Source organism: Sciurus carolinensis, chromosome 16, assembly GCF_902686445.1.
Source record: "Sciurus carolinensis chromosome 16, mSciCar1.2, whole genome shotgun sequence".
NCBI classification, from domain to species: domain Eukaryota; kingdom Metazoa; phylum Chordata; class Mammalia; order Rodentia; family Sciuridae; genus Sciurus; species Sciurus carolinensis.
This window is the reverse complement of record NC_062228.1, coordinates 14677593-14703169: the sequence shown is the minus strand read 5'-3', so window position 1 is coordinate 14703169 and position 25577 is coordinate 14677593.

Below are 25577 nucleotides of genomic sequence, written 5' to 3'. Positions count from 1 at the left end.
TCTAGAGGTTTCCAGGAGACAAGTCTGAAGTAAAAAAGGAAATAGGGGATTCTGGGCAGGAAGCAAGGCAATTTCAGAAGCCAGGTGGATACTTGAGTCTAGGGTGCACTTGACACAACTTTCATCAACTAGGCTTTTCATCCTCCCTTTTAGTCACCCTGAGGTCTAGTGACTGAGTGTCAGATAACATGGGCAATGATGAACTCAGATCAGAAAATTCACAGTTGGGCAAGGGCCAGCTACATGTAGGTCTGCTCAAGAGGCTACCATGCACCCAGGAACAATGGTGTTTGAATCCATCATCTTCTCAATATCTAGGAATTTGCCTGGGGAAGAACTCTGGAAGGGCCTTCGTTGACCCTAAAAGGTTAGGACTGATGAGCTGTGTGACCAGGGCAGAGGATCACATGAGCCTGTTCATCCACAGTGCAATGGGCCATCCCATCCTAATTAAATTGCCAACCCTGCCTGAGACAGCTGTTCATTCTGACCCAATCCAGCTATTCTGAGTTTCAGATCTCATTCCTTTGGTTTATGAAGTCTTGTTTTCCTCTATGGTCTTGGAAGTTGGAATGCTATTTTTCTGTGACGTGAATCTTTCCTTCATTGTATTGCGTAATAGAACTTAGAAGACTGTGTGTACAAATGGAGTGATTGGTTGAGCATGTAGTCATGGAAGTTTCTGGAAAAAAAATAATGAGAAAAATCTGTCACTCCACTTGAAGTGCATGAGTCTGTGTGCATAGATGAGAGTGTTTGGGGTAGGGGCAACATTGATGACAGTGAACCTGATAGGATCCTGGCAAGAAAGAAATTTACAGTCTATTAGAAACTGACTACAATAACAGCTATCAAATAATAGAAAATTCAAGACAGCCTGAAATTTAGAACAGGACAGAGGGGAAGGATAAGTTCTGGGCAGAGAAGTGAATATGGTTAGAAGAAGACTGTATTAGAGTGCGAAGTCTTTAAAAAAATGGAAAAATACTTCTGACTTTAAACATAGACATATTTGTTCCTTTTATATTTATTTATTATGTATTTATTTAATACTTTTGATTATATTATTTTCTTATTTAACATGCATTTGTTACTCACTTATGTTGTCCAGGCATAGGGTATACAGTGAGAAACAATACTTCCATGGTTGGTGACCAAATGGAACCTACAGTTTGCCTAGAGTTGTCTAGGAGCAGAATATGCAAGGTGTAAGGCATTGTTTTAGTTAGCTTTTTCACTGCTGTGGCTGAAAGACCTGACAAGAACAAATTTGAGAAGAGGAAAGTTTATTTGGGACTCACAGCTTCAGAGGTCTCAGTCCCTAGGTGGCTGGACTCGATTCCTCAGGGCTCAAGGTGAGGCAGGACATTATGGTGAAGAGTGAGGTAGAAGAAAGCTGCTTGGGATATGGCCACCAAGCAGCAGAAAGAGAGAGGCAGCTCCCCTCACCACAGGTGAAGTATATAAACCCCAAGGACATCGGCCAGTGACAATCTCCTCTAGCCACACCCTACCTGCCTACAGTCACCACCCTTTGGTCACCATTGGGGATTAATGTGCTGATTAGGGTAAGACTCTCGTAATAACCCTATCGCTTTACCTCTACACTTTCTTGCATTATTTCACACATGAGCTTTTGTGGGGCCACCCAATGCATAAACCGTTACAGGCATTCAATGATAAAAACTTAATTCTTACACCCTGAAGTAGCTTAGGTTAAAGGGAACTTTTAAAGTGATATAGTGACAACAAATACTGGTGGAACACATTGAGCACCAGGAATCCTTCTGGAGAACCTCTCTATATAATATCTTAGACTCCTCACAACCTTGTTGTAAGGGAGGGACTTTGAATTCCATTTTACATTTGTGGCTTGCAGAGGTTTGGGTCTATCCCACATGCCCTGGAGGAAACCTGGGTCTCAGACTCAGGTATTATCTGATTCCAGATTCTCCCCTGGGGCAATACAGAAGCTGGAGCAGGGTGGAAAAGGACTGGTGTCGGGGTAGGCAACTAGAGGAATAAGAGTCAGCACCTTATTATTTTGTGTGAGTTACAGTTACAGCAGAACAGGGAGATGGAGAGTGGGATCAGATTCCAGAGTCTTGTTGGAACTATAAATCTCCAGAATAGGGTGGCATGTAAGATTGCAGGTGGGGTTCAGAGTAGGTCCTTATATCCTTGGGTCGCTGAATGGGAAGAAGTTCTGCCATTAGAGAAGGTGGGAAGAAGATTGGTGTCAGAAGCAGAAGATAGCAAGAAAATTCATTTTAACAGGTTTTGTATATGCAGCTAGCTGGACATTCAGTTAACTATCATTGATAGCTAGTTAGATAAGTTACATATGAGAGAGATTAAAGTTAGATATACCATCATCAAAGCAGCCAAATCAGTTGAAGTGCTGAAAACAATCATTGGCTCTGGCTGCCTTATTCAAAAGCCCCCAATGAGCACAATGGGCAATTAGTATTTGCTGGACCATCTGGTATACCAGAGTTTCTCAACCCCGCACCATGGACAATTTGGGTCAGATAATTCATGATTGTGGGGGACTGTTTTATGCATTCCAGGATGTTTGTAGCATCCCTGACCTTAACCTACTAGATACCGGTAGCAAGCCCACTCCCCTCACCTCCAGCTGTGACAATCAAAAATGTCTCAGACACTGCCAAATGCAATTTTGTCTCTAGTTGATAACCACTGAGTTAGATCAAACACATTTCATTCTAGTCCATTCCATCATCTAGAAGCACACATACCTAAAACTATACTCACAAGCCTTCAGTAAGAACACATATCATACATGTTGTGTATACCTGTGCTACTTTTCCTGTTAATGGGACTCAGTGCTAGCCTTGTAACCATGTACACAGTGAAAAGGGACTGTTATATGACTTGGTAAGGATGCTATGTGTTCCTGAATGCTTTGGCAACAGTCACTTGCCTATAGTTTGAAAATGAGGGTGTTCAAAATCACTTAATCATTCATTTTTGTCTTAGTATCTGCATTAGATTACCAGGACTCCCCATGTGCTCCCTTACATCTTTGAGGCACCCCTGCAGTTGAGTTAGAGCCATGTAATTATTTCTAGTCAATAGGGGAAAGAGAAAGTGACATGGATGACTTCTAGACTGAAACATAAAATCCAGGTGCCTTTTGCATCTCTCTTCTCCTGATACAATAATTTCAGAGGCCACATTCCATATGACTTAGCTTCAAGGCCAAAGACAACTGAATATATCAGATATCACAAGGACTTGATATGTCAAGCCATTGAGACTTCGGGGTTTATTTGTTATGACAGCAGAACTTAGCATTATTCTGACTGATAAAAATGCCATTAGGATAAAAAAGCAGTATAAAAAAGAATATTTTAATGAGTTTTTGCCCAAAATATATTCACTTTATAGGAACATGATAACCACATGTAAAAACTGCACTCAACAGAGTAACAAAATAAATATTAGCTGCAGTGAGAAATCTGACCTTATGTATTAATTCATAGAAATATCAACTGTCACCCAGAGTGATTTTTTTTTAATTTTGTCTCTTTTTAACACAAGGTGATTTGTTAAGTGGAGCTTATGTCCATGAAATGTGGAATTATGTAACATACTGATTTAGTTCTGATTTTAGAAGCTAATTTCCACATTGCTTAAACCAAAATAAAATTTTCACTACTGTGAACAATGAGAACATTGTTTTGCTGTACTTAAAAAGTGTTATAGCAGGAATTGGGCAAAACTTTATAAATCTGCGGTGTAAAAAATATATACATATAAAAAACTTCCTACCTTTAGAAAATATGTTAGTGGAAGTACCAGGATTAACATGCTGATTCTTACACTGGATTTCTCAGTAGACGAGGGGACGGATGTTATTCCTCCATCATGAGCTGCAGAGGATTCTTGATAAAATTGTTAGCATGCCTGCTGATAGAATTTCCATTAAGGTAACTTTAAGGTGTGAAATGCAGAGGCTTTAAGATACTCTCCATCAGTGTTTGAATAACTGCAGTGGTATTTTGTGAGAACTGGTTCTACAACAGAAATCTGTAACAATTATATAGATGGTGCATCTCATGTTTTTCCAGTTAATATGTGTTTCATCTTTAAATAGTGTGAGTGGAGACACAGTTATCATTTTGTGATTTTATTGAAGTGCAGTTCAGACAAATTTTGACACTATAGAACACAAGGTTTCAGTGACTGATTTCCCTGCTATTGAAAGAATGCTAATAATGTTGTAATTACTGTGAGCTTTGTTTTATTCCATTGAAAAAAATTATCTGAAAAAAATTATTTTAAGCATTCTGAGTCAGAATGCTGATCCTTTTCATAAAACGATGTTACTGCTTTTGTCCTTATAATTCTATTCTTACAAAAATCCAAGGAAGACTATTTTGAAACTGGAAATTATGGTGAATATTTTCCCTTAGAACTGAATTTAGAAGAAAGATTTCTAAGATAATGCTGCTTGAAGTAAGAAAGTTGTGGAAGAAAATTTCTAGCAGTTATATTTGTTGCAGTTTGAATGGAGAACGTCCAGTAACAAGGGTGTGTAATGTTAATTGCTGAATTATTCCAGACCTTTGAAAGGCAAATCTCAGTGCTTTTATAAATTATGCTGGATTCACTTGGAAAAAAAAAAAAAGCCCTAAATGGGATATCTAGAGAAGATATGGAATCATTTCTACGTTGCTCATCTCACTTTGTCATAAAATGATCTTTTTAATGAACTTTCAGTTCTTAAATCATATCTTAATGAGAACTTGCTAGCCAGATGGGATAGAAATAAAGATCAGATATAGTTGAATGTGCATATAGATTTTCATCAGGAATACATTAGAATCCCAAACATCAGGAAAGTATGGAACTGTCTTTTCTCACTCACTGATTTAAATGCTGGGATCAAGAAGTCATTTTCCCTAATTAATATATTTTAGATATCAGAGAAAGTATTGATATTCAAATGCTGAAATCTTTCTCGATAATGCAAATGAGTTACTCGGAAACTCAAGCAAGAGTAAAACACTCAAAAACGATTAAAAATAAAAATAATGATGATGACGATAACTATTAAAGTGTTTGCTCTATGACGAATGCTATGCTGAACATTGTGTATGATGTTATTTAATCGTCACAGCAGTCATATGAAAGGGGAGCTATTATTATTTCCATTTTATAGACGAGAAAACTGAGGTTCAGTAGGTCGCCCAGGGTCATCAGTGATTAGGTAATTAAGATGGCATTTGATTCTGGAATAAAAACTCTTAGTCACTGCTCTGTCTTGGCATTCTCACAGCTGAGCATACATAAGAAGTCAAGTTCAGTAGTGATGAGGTGATGAAAATAAAAGCAAAGATGACGTCTAGACCAGCAGGCCACTTTTGGTGGTCTTTGTCCCTCCTGTTGTACACGTTTATTTTCTGGGCATCCCATGCATCCCTAAAATAAAGGCAACCACCTGCATCATTCACTGATCAAGTTAATCAGTGAGTCTTCCTCTCAGTAGAGTTAAAACACCACCCCCATCTTCAATGCCTCTTGCACTGATGGGATTGCAGGAAGCAGCCAATGTTTTTCTTCTATCTGTGGCAAAGGTGATACCTTCTCTGTTATCTCCATGGGCTAGTCTTGCTCTACAGTGAATCACCCTGAGAGGTGCACCTGAGCTGACTGGAGCAGGGGTGAGGAGGGTTAGAGGATTATTATTGCTAAGTAATGAATCACTCCCCAAAATAGAAGTGTAAAACAAAAATCATATATTTGCTTGATATTCTACAGGTGGACACTGGGACTGGGCTTAGGTGGGATGGTGCATTTCTGTTGGGGCCCCGGGAGGGTCAGCTAGGACAGCTAGACCTTGCTCCAAGTGGATTCTCACCTTCAAGGAGGCTGACCTAGGCTTTGTTCACATGGTGGTAGAGGGCTCCCAGCAAGTAGCCAGAGCAGACAAACTCCAATGAATGAGTACTTTTGAAATTAGTGCATGTATTGGATTTGCTAATGGCCCCCATTAGCCAAAGCAAGTCATATGGCTGAGCCCAGAGTTTACATAAGAGGAAACTAAGTATAATCACATGGAAACATGACATTAATAAAACTTCTCCTGTGATTGGTCCAGAAGATATTTGAGTACCCTGCAGTGCCACACCCAAATTGTCCACCATTAACTCAGTTCTTCATTTGATATTCAAGGATCTCACCAATATGCTTCTTTACAAACTTATTTTTTATAAACCTCAAGAATCCTCTGCTCTATCTAGCCATGTCCCTATTCAGTCTCTTCCCATTTCCTCAAGGTCAGACCCTTGCTATTTCTAAATAGCAAGCTATTTCAGCTCAAGGAATGCTATTCTTCTACCAAACACCAATCTCTAGTACCATTTCCCATCATTTCATTTCTGCTATTGATGTCATTTCATAAGCCTTATTTTTTTTTTCCAAGCAGGTTTTAGGCCCTTAAACGTATGTACCTGAGATATAAATACTCGGTAGACTGAATTGAATGGAGCTTACAGTGGAAGGAATTTGCCTCAGTGTCTGTGAATTTCTTGCAAGAGTCAAAGTGGTCTTGTTCTGAGTTGTGGTTCAGACCAGCGTGTCAAAGGATGGATTTTTTGCATATTTGAAGATTAAAAACAAATTCCATTCCTGAACAGGAGGGGGAAAAAGAACAAAACACAGACTCTAAGATACAGCAGGAAGTAAGGAAGGTTCTGGAAACTGCTTCACGAAATCCATAAAGTAGCATCTTATGAATTTGGCATTTGGAATACACACTCATCTACCTTTATATTGTGGAATTGACAGACTTTCCCCGAAAGCAGAATTCCCCAATGCAAAGACAGTGTTACCAAGTTACACAGTAGGCCATCAGCTCAGGTTCTTATAACCGGATGGCATTCATTCAAGGCATGCTTATGGCTCAGCTGCCTTGTGCCAGGCACTGTGGTAGGGATGTGAAACACGGTGGTGAACAGAAGAGCAAGTGGTTCCTGCGTTCTTAGTGCTCACAGCCTTGGTAAAGATCAGGCCCCGGAGAACTCTGTAAGAAGAGGTGGCACTGGGTACTTTGAGAGTGCGTAGGAGGGTCCTTTCCCACATGTGGGTCAGAGAAGGATGGAAGGCTGCTGGCAGGAAGTAGCATCTAAGCAGAGACATGAGAGAGAATAAAGACGAGCTAACTGGAGAGGCTCACGTGGCCGGTCATGTGTACACACAGGTCCTTAGGGCAGTGCAGGAGCATCCAGAGAGGAGTCTGTGCAAAAGAAAGAGAGGACGGAAAGCACATTAGGTTCCAGACATGGGAAGACATTTCGTATCATTGGAGCTCTGAGGAGGGAAGAAAGAAATGGGACTGGGACAGCCACCAGAGCTTGTTGGCCATGTCCAGGGTCAGACCTAGAACAGACACCTAGGCACATTCACAAAGCAGAAAGGCGTTTCACCAGTGAATGTTCGTTGTAAACAGTCTCTGTACTTAGCAGAGAGCTGGGAATTTTTGTTGCTGTGGTTTTGTTTTTCTCCCCTGCCTGAGCTTTTCTTCCCAGACTTGAAACCAGGATTATCCCTAACACTTGCATGGTCTTCATTGAAAACTAGCAAGCAATGGCGGTTTGGATGTTACAGAAGGGCAAGGAAAGGGGATCTTGGTTGACTTCTTCCCCACTCGCCCCATCTTGAGAACCCACAGTCCCATCTGCAGGGACATTGTGCAAGCAACTCATCCTTCTTCCCACCCAGCTTTCAACCCTCCTCTTGACTTTGCTATGACCTGATCTTTTTTGATTCTTCCTCATGTTTTTTGTTAACTTTCCAAATGTATGCAACTCGCCGTCCATTCTTTCTTTACCCTTTGGAGGACAAAATTGGTGGGATCCTTTTGTAGCTGTGTCTCTGAGGATACTTCAAACCTTATGAAAATTCCATTTTTTTTTTGTACCTTATGGGAAATGCTGTATGGTTTTAAAGTCGTGTATATATGTGGCTATATCTTTCCAGTTATCCAGGTGGATGGTTTCTATTCCTTTCTCTGTTTTCACATTGTACATTTTTTTGTGTGTGAAATAGAAAATCAAAATAAAATGTAAAGCAATGCGTGAGATGTTCCCATGCAACTGGAGGTACATAAATGAAAGACATTGCTTTTCCAGAGAGGCCCTTTTTCATTGAAGGTATTCCTCTGACAGAATGAACAGATGCTAAAACAAGGGAAATTGGAAGCTCATTGTTTTAAAGGAGAGACCGCTTTTGAAACTGTAGGCCCCTTACTCCTCCTGCACGTACACACTGTAGCTTTTGAAATACCATTATATGTCACCCCCTGTGACACTGTGGCTTTCATCTGAGGTACACTTGGCCCTGAGCTGACCATTCCCCTTCACTCATCCGTGCCACACAAAGGGCCGGGCTCATCCCAGCATCATCTGATATCCAGTGGCCCATCTGGTCAGCAGGCACCTAGTTCCCTGGGACATGGAATTAGGCCATCTCAAGAGAATGCCGAGGGCGAAAGTCTCCAAACCCTTTCTGCTTGAGTTTGGGGCTTAATGCATCCTGACTGGAGGTTTTCAAGCTGGTGTCTGAATTGGGAAGAGATGACAGTCACCCAGAACTTCAGACTCTTAGGGAGTGAGACAAAAGACAGGGCCCAGCCGTCTCCCAGGAGGTGTTCATTGGAGTAGGAGAGGATCCTCCTTGGAAAGAGCACAGTGCCCTGATAGGAGTTTCCAAGCTTCTCTCGCCGCCCAGGACTCTGGACTCCAGCACGGGGCGCAGGACAGCTGCACCTTTCTTACCTGCAGACACAGAACTCTGACACGGAAAAGGAGCCCCTCTCCCAGCACCCCCTGCAAACTGGACATTCTTGCCGTCAAGTCCATGCACCGTCTAGCGGGGATTTCAGACTGTTTTCTTATTACTAAATGGCGAGGTATTAACAACACAATGCAGAAATTAAAAAAAAAAAAATAAAGGCAGAGGGTGGGGAGTGGGGGGAGAAAAGAAAAGACAGCCGCCTGCTCTTTTCTTCTTGGTATTATTATTTGTGACAAAGCCCTCGGTCCATTTTTCTTCATAATTTGCAGGACTCCTAATGGGAACAGCACCTCCCAATTACCATGGCTGCCAAAGGCTAATTTGGTTACCCTCCGGATCCACAATAGTGAAACTGTGTCGAGCCTTTGTCGATATTTGCATACTATACATACCAGGAATGTAAAACAGCTGCCTGGCCTCTCTCCCACCATCGTGGCAATTATGGGTCATTAGCTCGCCCCCCCCCTCCCTTTTTTCTTGTTCTCATCTTCCAGGGTCTGGTAGGCAGTGGTAGGCAGCTGACGGATTTGCAGAGACAAGAAATGAGAAAGCGGAGCTGCATGGCCTATTTGTTAAGAGTCAGAGGCTGACGAACTGCCACTTGAATTGCAGGAACACAGCCCTGCGCTTTTATTTCTTGATTACCTCCTCCTCCTCCTCCTCCTCATCTTTTCTTTCACCCCCTCCAGTCCCTGCCCTAGCTCCCCCTTCTCTCGGGGAAGAGTCTGGGAGGGTCAGTGGCCAACCCCACACGTGGCCCTGTGTATGCATTTGTCCTGGCAGTGTGGCCTGGGCCAGGCGTGTGCCAGCACTTGGCACTGGGAGACACCCTTCCCCCCCGGGGATCAGGCCTTAGACACCCTAGGCCAGCCCCCAGCTCCCCAGCCCATCTCCATTTGGAAGTGCTACGGATGCTTCACTTTTGAATTTTCTCATTGAATCTTAACCCCATGGAGGAGGGAGGGCTGGGGGTGGGGCGGGAAGGAAAAAAGAATAAGAAGGGGCTTAACCATGAAGCGCCCTCTTTTGCAACATCCAGTTGTGTCTTGCAGTAGTTAATGGGAAGTTATGGTTTTGAATATAATTTTTCCCTTCAAGCTGCTAATTTTATTGACAATATGGATAGATTGAAAGACCCAAAGCTTTTGTGTTGTTTTGTTAAAGCAAATAAGTGAGGCACAAATGTAAATTACATCTCCAGGTTCACATTAGAGGTTTGCAAATAATACTGAGCTAATGGTTATTGCAAAGGAAAATAGCGCTGGGATCAATATTCTATACAGTGGAAGGCGATACCTCTCTCTCTTTTAATCACCTCATTGCAGAAATGGCATTGAAATTTGAAATCTCATTTTCTCCATTTGTACAAATTGAACATAAATCACTATGAGTGAGGGGAGGTGGCAGGCGGCTTCACTCTTTGCGGGATTGCATTACTAATTAGTGTGGGGCTGAAGCCCTGCACAGCCTGGGAGAGGCTTCCCAAGACCTCTGGCCAAACATGAGATGCTCCGGAAAGCCTGGACCGCGGCGGGAGGGGCTGGGCCGCTCCAGTGGGGAGGGGTGAGACCCGGATCGGCCCTGCAAGAGGGGAGACAAAGGGCAGAAGGCATCTTACCCCGTTGTGTGCTGTAGCCGTATTTTCTGTGTGGGACGCCAGCTTCCCACGGTCCTCTTAGATTTCAGTGGTGTCGGGATGTTTCGGACATCACTGTCCCCACTGAGGAGCAAGCAAGGTGTCACCTTTCAAGCCTTGCTTGTGCCTGTGGCTGTGGGCATGGGAGCAGGGGTGCCAGAGAATGAGATGCCCTGCTCCATGAGGTCACTGCTGCGCAAAGCCTTCCCCTGCGTCCCCAGGTCACCTCCTGCCCTCCAGCACTGGTCCTCACTTCCTCCCTTTCCTTCATTTCTCTGCTTGTATGCACTTGCCTGAGCAGCTCTTCTAGCTCTAAGCTGAGTGATAGATATTATTTACAGAGGATATTCAGGGATGTCAAAGGCCTCTGGTGTTGGGCCCACTTCAGCTCCGTCTTCTCAAGTCGCTCAAATGTTCTTGCAATGGACCTGATGGATTGGCCGTGGGGTCATCATGGGAAACAGGCTTCAGATCTTTTTCTCCCTCCTTCTGCAGAAATTGCCCACAGCCCTGCACTTCTGGAGCTGGCCAGATGTGGGCGGTATGCCTTAGAGCATAGGTAGTCAAAATGACTAAGAAGTTGGCATCTATACTTTGGTAGGAGAAAGGGAAGGATGGGGGTGAATGGCTGGCACAAGTCCCGGATTTCAGACTTTGTTCTTCAAGATTTGAGGGGATATGGCTCAGGGAAGAGTTGCAAATAGTCCTTAACTTGTCCTTGCAACTGGCCACTTACCCTCTCACTTGAAGTAAATAACGTTCTGCTGGATGATTAATGGAGGATGTTTAGTTCATTAAGCTTGATACCCTGAGGGCAGGATGAGCTAGTAAAATATTTATATATTTATACGTAAGGCTGATCCCATAAGGGCCAGTGTGTGCAGAGGAGCCAAAAATGGGACAAGTTAGTGTCCATCAAGGCGGAAACCAAGCGACAACCATTAATATTTGTGTCCCCTGATAGAGCCTCTGGGAAACCTTAAGATTTGGAGAAAGGCATCTTCTTTTCATTCCCAGCCTGGAAGAAAATTTAGGAGGCCACAGAGCTCTGCCATGCTGAGACCACCACGACATTCCGACATGCAAGGACGTGTCCTTTCTCCTCCGCTTGCCAGGCCTTCCTCATGCCTGGGGAGAAAGACAGAGTGACCCCCACAGACTTATCAACACCCTGAGAATTTCCCGTCCTTTCTCTCATCCTCAGCAGCGACAGGAGAGTTAAAAATAGGGGAGGTGAGGGGGAAAACTGGAAACAAGGTTCATTACCTAAGGTCCCTCTCACCCATTTCAATAGATGAAAGCAAAGAAAATAAAGCAAAATCCATCCAAACAGTAAGCAGGTGGTGGCCACTAATAGAGAAGAAATAAAAACCTTTTAGAAATCAGAGCCAACTACAAAAAACACTGACAAAGTGGAATGAAAGTTCTGAACAATCAGTTCAAAGAAAAGGGTGTTTGAAATAAACCCTTAAAAACATTTCAAATGCTGAAGGGAAAAAAAATAGCTGCTTTAGATATTTGAAGCCAGGATGACTTAATCTGGAGAGAGGATTTTTTGGATTCTACTGAAAAAGAAAAAGAAAGATGGAAGGGAGGAGTCTTTGAATGTAGCGGCGCTCAGACAGAACACACATCGGGTGCACAGGGACTGCCTTGATTGCCAATCACAGGCCCATCACCAGACCCCGGGCTGACCTGGGGCTTTTAACCTCTGTGCCTCCATTTGCCCAGCTATAAACTGGGGTTACTAACAGGCATGTCCTCGGGTGCCCTCAGGTCCCTGAAGATGAATAATAGGATGATGGACCTGACCATCAGGATGTAGAATGGATGTAGAATGTGTAGCTCCCATTTTCTGCCCTCCACCTGCAGAGGTCAACCAGTTGTCCTTGCTCAGGCCTCCAGAAGACCTCGCCTTGAGTGAATTTCCACATGGACTCACTCACTCACTCATTCATCCATTTCATATTAGGTGTATGTGGTGGCACTTCATAGTAAAACAAGGGCAGACATTCTGTCCCCTCCCTCAGGTGGCTCACAGGCTGAGGAAGTCAGGCAGGCAGGTCACTGGGGACCAGCAAGAGATGCTCTGGGAGTGAGGTGGCTTCCAGAGGTGGTGACCTGGCTCCTTCTGGCAGACAGGCAGAAATGGCTGCCCATCAAGGCTGGGAAAGGCATCTCAAGCCAAGGAACAGCATGCACAGAGGATAAGAGGGATGAGTTTTGAGACTCAGATCAGGAATTTGGGGTCACAGGCAGAGTGGAAAGTGGTAGCTTTGCAAATAGGTGTTTGTAGAAATCAAGAATTGCATTCTAGCAGGTCTGAGGGTGGGAAGTTAATTGTTTGGGTGGCTCCTCAGTCCTCAGCTCCCCAGGACTCCTTTATTTTTCTGAATCAGCATCCTTTACTGGTGGTTTCCATCTTCAAGTTCATCTCCTTCATAAGGAAGGAAGGGCAGATGTGGGGCAGGCCACACAACCTTTTAAAAGCAAGTGAGGGAGTTTGGATTTTACCTGGAGTGGGGTCTGTGGCCAGGGTCATGATGAGATTCACGTTCGTCTCACATCCACGCCCTGCCAAGTGTTTGAACCTCTCCTGTTTTGTGAAAGAGCTAGGAGTTTTAGGGATGGGCACACAGAAAAACACACGAAAAACAATAAGAACATTTGGAAATTTGCTTGAGTGGAAAAGAAAACCCAAGACTCCAAATACACATGGTGTCAGCATGTCCCAGTTTGCCCAGGGGAGTCCCAGGATATGCCTCTTGTCTCAGCACAATCACCAGCTTCATATCTGCCCTGGGTCTTATTTTTATTGTGATTTTGAAGAAAGTTTCATTATTTACGGTTACATTAAAATATGCCAAAAGGGGCCGATAGACCTCTGTTTTGTTCTGTCGGCTCCTGCTGAGGTCTTAGGCAGCTGGGTTCAATGAACAGAGTTCTCCATTTAACTGATGGTGAAGTACCAAGATGGCGCCTCTCCCCCATGCCACACTGGTCTGTAGGCAAGGAAACTGACATCCTTGACCTTGTCAAGGGCAGAATGCAGGTGCTTGCTGGTGAAGCATAGGATGAGTAAAATTCTCAGGTGACAGGGAGCTGTGGCCGCTGCCCCTCCTGTCTATCTGTGCAGTGGTCAGTACTGGGACCCATGGGGCACAACATGCCATGAAGATGCCCACAGGCAGGGCCCAAGGGAACTGTGGAACATCTAGGGTACGTGATGGGGGAATGTGGGTCATACAGGACTACAGCTGCCCCACAGGCTGGGCTGCCCTGCCAATTGAATGCAGACTGGTCTAAATGCCCTGGCGATACCAGCTTTGTCACTTATTATACAATTCAAATCCACAACGATTTATTTTACTCTCTGCTAACATTTTTATTTCAAAATAAAACCTTTGGGCAATAATGAGATCCCAAAACCAAAAGCTCACATTTAAGGAATAATTACTGAATTTCCCTGACTTAAGTCAACGAACATGGAACTCACAAGATGTTTATCAGTGCTACCTACCCATGGGGGCAAAGGATTTGCCTAAAGAAATAGAAGACAAAATTTGCTAACAAACATCAGCATCTACTCTCAAATGCCAGGGCAGAGCATAACTCAGTGGTAGAGTGTGTGCTTAGCAAGAACAAGGCCCTGAGTTCAATCCCCAGCCCCAGAAGAAAAAAAATGTAAAAGAAAAAAAAAAAAAAGCAGTAATTATGTTAAGAAGACTCTCCCATAGATGAATTCATAGAAATCCTGCAGATACCAGGTTTACAGATCCCTCTAAAAAGTGATTTTTCACTTGTATTGAATGACTCAGAATTTTTTTTCTGAATTTCATTCATTTTTTTCCTAAATTCCATGTTGTTTTATGCATATGCAAGACATTTATAGTTCACGTGTTGGCACTTTCATCAGGAGAAAAACTGCAAACAGTTCAAAGAATAGTTATTCTGTTGCTGCTACAACAGGTTTCACAAAGAATGCCAGCTAATTCAAACAAATGGTTTATTTTTTTACTTCCAATTCAAGAAATTGAAATAGTTTTCAAAAGTTCCTTCCAATATTGAAATGCCTGACCTTATTGTTTTACTAATGTAAGATTCATTGTTAAATGCATGTTTTAGCTTAACACTGAAGATAAAATTATTAGTGATTGTGCTGATAATGCACATTGCTTGGCTCCATGCTAAAAACAGTATCATTACAAAATTGAGAAATGTATAGGGGCAGAAATAAGTGTGGAGCTTGTTTTGGAGTTCACATAATTTCTAAATTCCTCCCACTAAACAGCAGTGTTAGATCAATTAAAACACAAACTGCAACCGTGGCGCATACCTGAAATCGAGTGACTCTGGAGGCTGAGACAGGAGGATCTTGAGTTCAAAGTCAGCCTCAGCAAAAGGGAGGTGTTAAGCAGTTCAGGGAGATCCTGTCTCAAAAAAAAAAAAAAAAAAAAAAAAAAAAAAAAAAAAATAGAGCTGGGGTTGTGGCTCAGTGGTTGAGTGCCCCTGAGTTCAATCCCCGGTACCCTCCCCTCAAAAATGGTTTAAATTTACAAATATTTTTATATATACTGTTAGAATAATCAAACCACAAAATTTTTGCAATCAAGTCGATGTTGAATACATATATATATATAAAATTGTGACGTTCTGTACTCTGTTCTCTTCCATTTACCGTCAGTGGGGTCTTAAAAGATTTTGCACCTTTGAAGAATTACTTTTTAAATCATCCTACATGTCTCACAATGGCATTGAACTTCTTTTGTAAACAGATTTGACATTTTGGTTGTATTTTATTCTACATCATTTGAATATCTTTAATCAAAATCTCCAAAGAAGAGTGTAACAAAAACTTTAAAGTGTTGAACCAACTGCAATTATTGAAAATAAAACTGGCAAACCAAAAAACAATGAAATTTATTCCTACAATACAAACAAAAACCAAAAAATAAATGTTGAGAGCTCAGAAATTCAGCAAAATTTAATCTTCAAAATTACAATTACTTTTGGAATATCTTGACCACTGGGATATTTTGATTGGTATTTTCATTTTTATTTGGATAAAGTTACATTCTTGCTGGTTGGAATGAAAATGAAGGATGTAGGATTTGGAATCGTAGAGACAAGTCACTTGAAGAATTTTCCCCTGAAAACATATTGCCCAAGATAAGCATTCAGGAGGTAAAAAGACAGTATTCGAGAAAATATTTGAGCTTAAGTATTTACATGTTTTAATGTGAAAAGAGAATTGGAATATATTCTAGTAGAATTTGCTTTGAATTTATAAGATATCCCTAATAACTTTAGAGAAAGTATTTTCTCAATTAAAATTAAGATCTACAGTAAGATTTCATTGAGAATGCTAATGTTTTATTAACAATAAAACACAACTTTGATACTTTTCTGTATGTAAAACTTCAAAAACCTTTAAAAATGCAACTTCAAAGAAGAGTGCATGCAATTTTATCAAACAAAAGGATTAAAAAATAAATCCCTGTTAAAAATACATTCTTTAGGAAAATACCATTGCATACTACTATTAGAAATAGATATGGCTAAAAAAAATTAAAATAGATGAATATATAAAAATCACCATTATTCTGCTAATGGTATTGTTTCATATTCAGATAAGAGATTTAACAAAATAAAATGTCTTTATATTTTTTGCTTTAATGGATATAGATATGTGTTTCTTTAGTAGAATTTCATTTCTGGAAAGTAAGTTTTAAATAAAATTGCAAGTTCGCCAATATGGTAAAGTTAATGTATTGGTGAATAAATTAATGCTTTGAATTAAATAAATTTTATTATTCCCAGCACTCCCTGTTAATTTTACTCTTTGATTATTAAACACTGTGTCCTCCGCAACAACAAAACTGAGGCAATAGCAATAAGAGATAGAAAATAGCCTGAAGAATCAGAAAGCAGGGGAGGTGCACAGAGAGAGACAGACAGACAGACAGGATGGGGAGCCTCAAGAATCGGTCAGTGAATGCCTGAGAATGGACCAGTGACCTCATCATATAGATGGTTCCTGTGGTGAGAATTTCCCACATAGGCCCCCATTCTGAAAGAAAGGATTTATAAACTTAAGAGACGGTGCTCTCCATTTTGATTCTTCCATTCACTAATTCATCTCTGATTCACGCACAGATTCACAAATTCACTCACTCAGTCAATCAAGAAGTGTTTGCTGAGTGTCTACTATGTGCCAGGCACTTTGCTAGGCCCCAGTGATGTGCAAAATAGAATAAAGCAAAACCTGAGGTGTACATAGTCAGTTCCAGGGTGGGTGAGGAAGCTGCCCACTGGGATGGAGGCAGATCAGGGTCCTGGGAAGGAGTTCCTCCCTCTCTTCCTGCTCTACCTGGAGGGGTTTATGTCAGAATACAAGCCACTGCCCTTTGCCCTGGGTATTTTTTAACAGTAAAAGAAGAACAACAAAGCAGATCCCCAAGAATGATTCTCTTTGCTCCCTCCACGTGGCTCCCAACTCTTGTTTCCTTTTTGTCTGGTCTCAGCCAATGTCCTGGAGAGACTTGTAAGGACCCAGTAGCTGTTTCCTATTCCAGGTTCCTTGTGTGTTGTTTCTGGGCACAGAAACAAATCCAATTCAAGCAAATAATGCTGTCATCAGGATCTTGTGCAGGCATTGGAGGGAAGGAGGCCTGGCCAGGGGAGTGCAATGTTTGGAATATCTTGAAATCTTCAGAAACATTTGTTTTGATTCAGAAGTGTTCATTTGATGTTTTCCTGACCCACACAGTTTCCCTATGGGCTTAAGCTCCATTTGTTAAAGAAACAGATGGGGAAACCAGTTCAACTGGTGTTTGTTTTAGTATTTACCATGAAATGGTAGAATTTGGATATGGCAGGTAGCAACACATTATTTTTAGCAGGTGTGCAAGAGAACAGAATCGTATGGCCAATTTTGAGAGGTGGAAGCAGAGACCTGCCTGATTCTATAGAATAAATCAATGGGTGGTACTGGAACTGGAACCATGTAGTTTTACTGGGGACTCGCTTAATCTGAATAAGAGGACTAAAGTAAGCCAGGAGACTCTCGTGTGTCCAGAAGATCTTGGCAACTGCTGCTGACTGCCATTTATCTCCTACCATATTTTCACCTGGCCCCAATTCAAATGGAAGTGACTTGGTCCACAAGGCAGCTGGTGTAGATTGTGGTTATCTGGCCCCTATTCTCAGCAGGGTCCTGGCAGAGGAAACCCAGCACACTCAGTGTGTTCATTCAGTGAAGAAAGGTTAACAATGGGACCATTTGCACAGGTGAAAAGGTAAAGGGAACCGACAAGTGAGGTTGAAGCGCTTCAGATTTTTCTGGTACCTGGTGAGACCCAAGGCTGAGGGACAGAGTGGTCTCTCAGGACTTATAGCCATAGGTGGAAGGAGGCAGACACTGCCAACACCATGAGGAGGCAGGAAAAGGGCCAGAGCAGCCATTCCCCTGACCTCCAGCCTCCTTCTGGGCCTTCTTCCCATTGGTCAAACCCCAATGGGACAAGTGGATCCTGGTGATCCATTCTGTAGAAGTCAGTCTTCTAGGATGCAGAATAGAATAGGGAAAGATGGAGGGTGGAGAGCAGGTCTAGAGGGCAGTTATGAGAATGTTGAAGTTAGGAGAAATTTGTGGTCCACACTCAATAGACTGATTCTGTCACTGGTCCAAGTAGAAAATATGCCTTATCATGGTGGTCAAACTTTGTGGCTCCATTAAAATCCACCATTGGGCAACAGGCCACAAGGACTAGGTTCTAATTCTACCAAACCATCTAAGTACTCCTTCATAGTGTGCCACTAGAGGGAAAATAACCCAAGAGCTGTATCTGCATCTTTAGATGTGCCATTTTAAAGAGAGAGATCTGAAAAATTGATTCCTGAAATAAGAACCAGAAAACCTGGACTTGTATTCTAGTTGGCTGTGGGACCTCCAGTAATATCTGGGTGTTTTCCTTTCTGTAAAATAAGGAGATTGGGCTAGAAGTTGGTTTAAGTCTATTTTGGCTCCAACATTCAGTTGGTCTCTAAGTTAAAATCAGAAGACTGTAAGGAGGAATGATACTCTACAGAGGTAACATCTGAGCCAGTCTCAGAAATGAGTACCTGAAGTGGAGAAGCAAGAGGTTGTTCTCCAGTGCTTAGCATCCTGAACCAACTGAGCACCACATTGTCAGAAGCAGAGGGTGGTGGGTGGCCTATCACCATGGAGCAGGCTAGTTCATGAGTTGAAGTGGTTAGATTGTCTCAGATGCCTGAATACTTCAGTGTTTTCCAGGCTAAGACTTACCCCAAACATACAGGCAATGCCATTTTCCCCTTGTCCGGGGATGGAACAGAGATACTGCAGTCTCCCTTCCAAGTCCTACCAGGGAGATCCCTCATAAAATCTTTTCCCCTAGAGTTAGTCCCCAAGGGTATTATGACCCATAAAGGGTCCCCTGAACTCTCATTTGCCTACCATCACTCAAGTCAGATGGACCTCTAGAAAGGGGTAGACCTGAGGACAAAAGAAGTTTAGAAAGAACAGATCCATAGAGCAGAGGTCTCTCCTGCCCACATTAACAGATGCAGGATGTGAATATCCACCCTCAGCCCACCACTGCAGAGTGCAAGGACCTCAGTGGTCAAAACTGGCCCTCAGAGAGGCGCATCCCTGTTCCTCACCATTTTGTGAAAATAGCTCCAAAAGCAAAAGCCACACTGTAACACTTCCAAAGAGCAATCGCCATTAATTGTTGACTATGACAACATATCTTGTTACTGGCTTTTCTTTAATGAATTCCTTAATAGGTGTCATTAGACGTTAAGTGCTACATTACTTCCTCTAAGGAAAAATATTTAAGGAAACTACCATTAAAAAAAAAATATTCACATCCCGAATCAGCCCTGAGTTCCATCCTCAGAGGTCACAGACCACCCTGTCGAGTCCTGTTGTTCTTAGTCATATACTCACACTAGTTTCTTTGGCTTCTGAGGAAATTAGGACTTTGAGGCTAGAAACCAAGAGTACATGTCCATCCAAAGAAGGAGGCAACAGACTCTGAATTCTAAGAAAGTCGCCAGATCCCACAGGAAACGTCACCATGATGAGAAATAGATAAACAATCTCAGTTTGTCAGCACCCCGTGTAGGGAATTAAACTCACAACTTCCATGTTAATGATACTTTCACATTTAATTTCCTGAGTGCCACCCTGAAAATGTATCTGTTGAAAGTGGAATTTCGCTCCATAGAACTGTCTTATTTAGCAAATGCATGTGAGGCTGTACCTGTCACAACAGGATGCAGGAAGCTCATTTAGAACTGTAATTTGGAGCGGGGGTGGGGGCGGGGGGAGCAGAGAAGATTGTGCCATGGAGGACTATCACTGTTTTCTAGATGTCATTATTACTATTAGTGGTTGGTTATTCATTAGCACTAAACACTAATTATTATGATTAATAAGAGTTGTATGGAACACCAGCAATATGCTCTCGGCTTTGCTCAATGTGGACCGTTCTAGATCATCCACTGAGTGGACAACACATTAAACCTGAGCAGATGCAAACCAACCCACAAGAAGCCACCTGGAGTCCCTTCAGGGAGGGTGTCGCTGGGACCCAAATACCTGACAAGGACAACGTAGAGGAGGAAAAGTTTATTCTGGGCTCATGGTTTCAGAGGTTTCAGTCCATCTATGGCCAACTCCATTGCTCTGAGCCCAAAGTGAGGCCAGGGCCCAGAAAAGGGAAACTGCTCAGCTCATGGCAGAAAGCAGGGAATGAAAGAGAAAGGGGTCAAGGGTAGACCCCCAGAGACCCACCTCCTCCAGCCTCCCCCCACCTGCCTCCAATTACCACCCAGTCAGTCATTCAAACTAGGATGAACTGATTACAGGTCTCACAAATCGAATCATTTCACCTCTGGATATTTCTTCATCCTGCATGAGGTGTGTGGGGGACACACCGCATATCCAAACCTGTCATTCGTGTTACAGGGACTAAGCTCTGCAGAAGTGGACAGTGTATGGAAGCCCCCAGGACTCTAGCGGAAATGCATGTTATCAGGAGGAGAAATGCAAATCAAACTTGTCGCTTGGAGTCTGCTCCAAAGACGGCAGCATTGGCCTCACCGGGCATGTATTCAAATGAGGAATCCCCGGCCCCCTCCTGGGCCTCCCGAAAAGAACCTTCTCGCAAGGTGATGGATATACACGTTGAGAGGACCATGGCTCTACAACAGTGACTCTCCAACTTGGTTGCACCTTGAGAGCCAGTCCTGTTAGGAGGTCCGAGAAACCCCAGTGCAGGCTTCACCCTGACCAGTGCAGTCCAGGTCTTGGAGGTTGAAACTGGGGTCTACGGCGTGTTACAATCAGCACCAGGGAATTTTAATGCACAGTCAACTTTAAGAATCTCTCCTCAAGAAGACAGTGACATTGGATTAATTTAAAATCCTTTGAGAACTCTGAGAACTCACCTTCTAACCCTTGGATAGGCCCGAGCCTGCAGCGTGTATCCGGGTGTTCTGCGCCAGCCTGGACTCTGCCTCTGGTCATCTGCCCCTGCCCTCTACACCCTTGCCCACCTTCCTCGGAGGGTCCTTAGCCACTCCAGGATCCTGTGCCTCACTGCAGTCCACTCTCAGCTGTCTCCTCCAGGCCAGACACCTGCCTAGACTCCAGGGCTCTCAGGCACCGTCAGCCCTTCTGATTGAGGCAGAGGGGCTGGATGGCGGCAGCCTGGCTCTGCATCCTCACACACCTGAACGGTGACCTCTGATGATAAGGACCTCACCAGAACTTTGATCCTAGAGAAGCCCATGTCTTGTCTCCGATGGTGCTGATTACACCCTAAGGCACCTCCACATAACTTCTCATTTCCTTCCCCTCCTCACTATGGCTCAGACCAAAACGGAGACCATTCCTGGGAGGCCAGTTAATAAGGTCAGACATTCTGTCCACCTTTGAGGGAAGCTGCCCTGTAACTACTTTCTCCCTTCTTTCATACTCGCTTGGAGCCTAGAGCTCCTGTCCTCCTTACTTGAATGAGCTTCCACCTAGTTGAAGTCCCGGTTGTGTGGGCCTGACTGACCCTCGCAACTGAGCCTGATTCTGACGACCCACCCCCTCAAGTTTCTTCCCAGTATTCAGCTCTTGTAGGTTCATTTCTTTGGATGCGCAAGACCTACACCAGTCTTTTGGAAAGAGCAGATGAAAATCCACATTCCACAGGACAGGTTCATAGCTTGAATCTTTATAAGGAATTTTCCTAGCAGGTTGTCCAGCCCCAGAAAGTCATGGGAGCAGCACTAAGGAGCAGAAAGGGAGGGGAGGAGGAGGGGAGAGCTCTCCTCCCCCATCTGCCAACTGTTCTTTGGGGACAACTTGTCTTGGGGGCCCTAGGACATGGGTTGATTATCTTGGATCCAGCTACCTAATTGTTTTCCCTGTTTTTTTATCATGAAACTTTTCATATGCACAGAAAAGTTGAAAAGCATACCCATAGGCTCACCATCCACATCCAGCTGTTAAGAAGGGAACGCGATGGGACCATCACACCCCATTCACCTCCTCTTCTCTGTTTACCCCTAAACCCCACTTTTAGTTTTCTAATGGTATTTCAAAGTAAATTGTGCCCATCAGTACACTTTCCCCTACATATTTCCTTATTACTTAAATTTTATTCTTTTTTTATAAATTCTTTTTGTGTCTGTTCAAACCCTTTTCCCTGCAGAGAAGGAGAGCAGGAGCTCTAGGGTCAAGAATCATGGTCCACAGTCCTACTAGGCGGGGCTTCTCACTAAGCCCACGTTGCTGGGCGCTTCATGGAAGTAGCCACCAAAGTCAGGCAGGCGGGGGGGCCGGCAGGCGGGTCTCCTGGAGAAGCCTCACTGCCTCAGTCTCTCCTGTCGCGTTGCTCTAAGGCTCCTTCCTTCTCCCCCTCCTCGCCCAGCTCCTGATGAAGCCCATGTACTCCCGTGACTTCTTCATAAGGGACAAAGGTCATTCATTCCCCTTTGGCCAGACTCTTTAGAGTGAAAGTCACCTCTGTCCTTCTCTGCAGTCCACTCTTCCCCCATAAAGCTCCACAGGGAAGCCTGCCTCCCTTTCCCCCATCGTTGAGGCATCTGGTCAGGGCTTCTGTGCCTGTCAGGTCCTGCCCACGTCACCCTGGGAAACCACTTCACCTCCCCTTGCTCAATGCCCAGGCTTTGCTCTGAACCCTTTCCCTGGGGTTCCCTGGGGTTGCAACCCAGGCCTGGCCAGAGCCCCGTCTCCTGAGCAAGCTCCCCACCACTCTCTGGAAGCCCTGTGATACCAAACCTCCCACAGCTGAAGAGAGAATGGGGTCACTATTCAGTTAAGTCCCTGGTGTTCCAGCAGCAAGACAGGTACCGATAGGAGGTAGTTTGATAAAAGTTGTTGCTGATGGAGAACTGAGCGTGTGTCTGGTACCTTTTAGGTACTTGGCATGTGCATTCCCTCATTTTGGTCCCCCAATGACCTTTCAAGGCAAGGACTTTTATTTTTCTTCATTTCATGGATGGGGAAACAGGCACAGGGATGTTAAGTAACTGGGTTGAGCTTGCACAGCTAATGAAGCTCTTTGGGGTGGATTTTTTTGAATCAGGGCTGCTTGAGGTTGAAAACATGAGTTTTGTGGGGAACGTAGGTCTAAATCTCTGTGGAGCTGTAATCAAGTTAACGTTTTCACGTTGCTGGGTTTGTTAGTTTCTCTTGACAGTGTTTTTCACAGTGCAATCTTCGGGCCTCAAGAGTGACAGGCATCTCATGTTTCACCACCCTTTCTTTCAAAGGGTCCTGTGCATTCACCTAGTTTGAGAAACACTGACTTAGGGACTGGGGAGAGGGGTGGGAGTGGCACCTGTCCCTCTCAGTCTGTCCCTCTCCTTATCCCCATGAATTCCCAGACTATAATGGCGCTGTGCAGGTCTCTGCCCCTAACACTGTTTCACAGTCCATTTGGAGTAACTCTCTTACCATCTCCTCTGTCCTTTGCCTGCAAGCAGAGCCAGGCAGGGAGAGAAGAACTTGGGGAAGGGAGGAAAAGAGGGAAGTTGCTCTCCAGGGAGCGGAGGGGCAAGAGCCAAGCCCAGAGGTGAGACCACATTGGCAGCTTCTGGAACAGCCTGAGGTGTGCACGGGGAGGGGTGGGCAGGACTGAGCAGGGTGGGCGTGAGTGTGGACAGTGCATCTGCAGAGCTGTGCGTGCCAAGCCCGCAGGTGTGGACGCTGCCCTTGGCAATGGGGAAGCAGAGGCAGCTGGCGAGGAGGCTTTTGGGGTTCAACCTGGAGGAGAAGCCAGGTGGCTTCCCAGGTGGGAGCCAGGGGCACAGGCAGCCTGGGGCTGGGTGCAGGGGAAGAGGCCGGCAGGGAGGCCGCCATCCTTCAGCCACAGGCAGGAGAACACAAGCCCCCAAGAGCTCGACCCTAGATGCAGATTTTAGCCATTTTCCCTCTGAAAGCAAATTGTTCAATTCAGCTCCTGAGCTTCAGCGCGGCTTAGGATAGAGTCACCTCGGTGCATGGAGGCCACACACACCCAGGGGCTGGTTCTGGGCTCCTCCCAAGCACCGGCATCATTTCTGTCCTGCTCTGGCCGGAGCTGGAGGGCTGCCGACAGCAGAGAGCCACCATGGCCTGAATGTGTCCCCTCCACGCGTCCCCACCTTGCAAGGAGCCCGGAACAAAATCTTTTGAGCAGTGGCCTTCAGGGGTCAGGGATGGACCAGGAAAATGAACTTTTCCATTTGGACAAAGGAAAGAGAAGAAGAGAAGAGACCAGAGGCAGGTCTGGGACTAAGTTGAACCCCAAGCCCCTTGGCGTGACCGAGCCCCAGCACAGCTGTGACATTAGCAGCCGGCATTTGAGGCACAATAATAATTCTTCAGATCAAAGCAGCTCCGTCTTTAGACAATTATAGTAAAATTGAAGCTCTCCTCTAAAAGAAACACATGCTCTTGTGTTTGCCCCCTCCCCCTCCTTATTTTATTCTTTATGAACAAATTGGTTTTCAGAGCTATAGAAAGAACCGATTGGAAGCTTAAATTCTCACTGTCTGCCCAGGGGTGGATTGGTAGGGGTGAGCATGTAACATCTGAAAGCTGACTTTTTTTTTTTTTTTTTTAAATTGATATCCAAGAATAAAAGAGAGAATAGTAGGAGAAGCTGATCAGGAATGAATAAAGTCTCCTTTTAAGCTGAAATAACCCCCTCCCCCCATCTTCCCTCCAGAAAAGCCGGACTGTAATTGCTTGCAATCACTCGGCACAAATTGTCTGTCCGTGTTTGCTTTTTAATTTTGTATAATCTGGTCCATTTCGCTCTCTCTGCCTTTGAGCTTAACCTCTCTCTCTCTCTCTCACTCTTTCTCTCTTTCTCTCTCTCTCTCTCTTTACCTCTTATTCAGTCTCTTTTTCTCTCCTCACTCACCTCTTTAATTCTTCAGGACTGTTTAAAAAATTAGTAATAATTCTCAGCGATATTTGATGGCTTTTACTAAGCAAAGGCACTTAGGGGAAAAAAATCACATGCATGCACTCCGCATGGGATCGGTAGAGTCTGCAGACCTCTAAATGTTGGCTTTGACATCCACAGTGTCTTAAAGCAGTAATACTGTTCCTTAAGGCACGGGAGAGATTTTAATGCATAAATGAATGGACTGACCCCAAAGTGAGCCAAAAAAAAAGGAAAAAGAAAGGAAAGAAGGAAGAAGAAGAACAAGGACAAGAAGAAAGCAAGCCGGAACAAGAAAGGTGACAGAGCTGACCAAGCGCCATTTCCTTCAGGTTCCAGCAGGTGCGTGGCGCCTGGCGCTTGCTCTTAGTGACAGACACCCCTTCCGTTCAGCAGATGCGAAGTCCCTCAACGGGGCTTCCCTTGCTCCTGTGCTCTACTCACGTGGGGGCCAGGTCTAGGCGACACACTGGTCATGAACAGCGAGGTCTGGAGGGGGTTTGAGATGATGGGAAGAGTCCAGAGAGAAAATCCTTGACAGGCAGAGAGGAGAAGAAAAATGGAAAAGAGGTGAAAGCAGGTAGGTGTAAAGAGAAAACAAACAAAAGGAAAAGCACACAACGTGCCGGAAATGATGA